We start from the raw sequence: 2,148 nt of genomic DNA, 5'->3' as shown, positions 1-2,148 counted from the left end.
TGCAGGCTTCTCACTGCGGTGACATTTCTTGTGGAGCACAGGAGCTCTAGCTGTTCAGGCTTCAGTATCTGTGGCTTGCAGTCTCCTAGTTGCAGCTCAGGGGCTCGAGAGCCCAGGTTCAGTAGATGTGGCACACAGGCTTAGTTGCCCCCTTGCATGTGGGATCTTTCCACACCAGGGATCTAATCTATGTCCCCTGTATTGCTGCTGCTGCTAAGTCGCTTCAGTTGTGCCCAACTCTGTGCGACCCCATAGATGGCAGTCCACCAGGCTCCTCTGTCCCTGGGATTCTCCAGGCAAGAATACTGGAGTGGGTTGCCATTTCCTTCTCCGTCCCCTGCATTGGCAGGCAGATTTTAAACCCCTGGACTAACTGGGAAGTCCTTCAGTACAATCTTTAAAGCTTGGAAATTCTTGTCTTTTACTTAGTAGTTTCTGAATTCTGTCCATAACATTCTCACCTTAAAGACCCTGGGGGAGCATATTGTTGTCACTGTGTCGTGTCTGACTCTTTATGACCCCATGGACTATAGCCTGCCAGGCTCCTCTGTCCATGGGACTTCCCAGGCAAGAATACTGGAGTGGGTTGCCATTTCCTTCTCCAGGAGATCTTCCTTACCCAGGGATTGAACTCGTGTCTCCTATATTGGCAGGCAGATTCTTTGCCACTGAGCCACCTAGTAAACCCAGGGTGCTAGGGGAGATACTACCCTTAATCTCTTCTTTGCTGGTGTGTCACTCAGTTTGGTTTATAACAATTTAAGTAAGGCTTGGAATTGTAGTATTTATTATTATCCCTTCTTATTTTTTAACAAACTTGATAAGGTTATATTAATACTGACTTTTTCAGCCCATAATGGCTCCAAGCTATGGAATTAAGTCACTTTAGATTTCAGGTCACAGGAGAGCAACTCTTTGGGAACTGTGTTCTTTTTCTACCACCTGATGGGGATACAGTCATGATTAATTTCCCTTGATTTTGACCAGGGCCTACTTTCTCCATAGTGAAGTGAAAGTCGCTCAGTCGTGTCCAACTCTTTGCGACCCCATGGACTATATAGTCCATGGAATTCTCCAGGCCAGAATACTGGAGTGGGTAGCCTTTCCCTTCTCCAGGGGATCTTCCCAACCCAGGGATCGAACCCAGGTCTCCCGCATTGTAGGCGGATTCTTTACCAGCTGAGCCACAAGGGAAGCCCAACTTTTTCCATATATAGTGATTATATAAATAGTGCTTCTTCCTCCACCGCTAAAGAAATATTCAATAGGTTGATTCACCATCCAGGATGTTTTACAATCCAGAAAATATGGCAAATTCGGGATATATGGCAAATATTTGAGAGGCGAGCACATGGTGCTACGAAAGCTCCATGAGGACAGAGAAGGTGTCTGGGCTGATCAGGACAGTAGTCTAAACCTCCACTTCGCCCTCAGCATGCAATCCGCACTCGAAAAAATATTTGTTGAATGAAAAGACAAGTCATCATGGTGTTTGTATCCTTTAAAACACACACCTCAACACCCCAAAAGTAAGTTTCCCTTCTGCAATGCTGCGAATGTTTCCCGTGAAACAGGAATGCCTGCAACCAGGTCGGGCAAGCGCTGGCCCCGGTGCGGTGCGGTGCGCGCCCGCCCGTCCGGAACGGGGCGGGCGACCCCGTCTGGCCGCAGAAGCCATAGCAGCCGATCACCTCATCTCGGGGTCGGCGGCTTCAGCGGCAGGAGGCCTCTGGTGAGGAGGCAAATAAACAAAGCCAACCGCACAAAAACGGGTTGTTCTGTTTCACATCCTCCCTCGGGTTTCCTCCGAACAAAGTGACCCTCCATCTGTCCGCAGGCAGGTGGAGCTCGCCCCACCCCCGCGGCGCGCACCTCCCCTCCTCACAGCTGCTCGACCCTAGATGCATGTAGACGCGGACCCTCCAGGACAGAGCAGGCGGCGAAAGGACACGCCTCCTCCAGGGAGCACGCGGCCCCGCACGCACACCTCTCGCGCGCCTCCTCGCGAGTGAGCGCGCACGCGCACGTGGGGCGGGCCGCCTTCCCGGCACCCACTGAGCTCCCAGTCCCCTCACCCCACCCCACCCCACCCCGCTGCTGCTCAGGCTCCGCCTCCGCGCCGGGGCTGCTGAGAGGAGGCGACCGGAA

This window comes from Bos indicus, chromosome 1 (genome assembly GCF_029378745.1).
Source record: "Bos indicus isolate NIAB-ARS_2022 breed Sahiwal x Tharparkar chromosome 1, NIAB-ARS_B.indTharparkar_mat_pri_1.0, whole genome shotgun sequence".
Lineage (NCBI taxonomy): Eukaryota > Metazoa > Chordata > Mammalia > Artiodactyla > Bovidae > Bos > Bos indicus.
The sequence above is the reverse complement of the archived record's forward strand: the minus strand, read 5'-3'. Positions refer to the sequence as shown.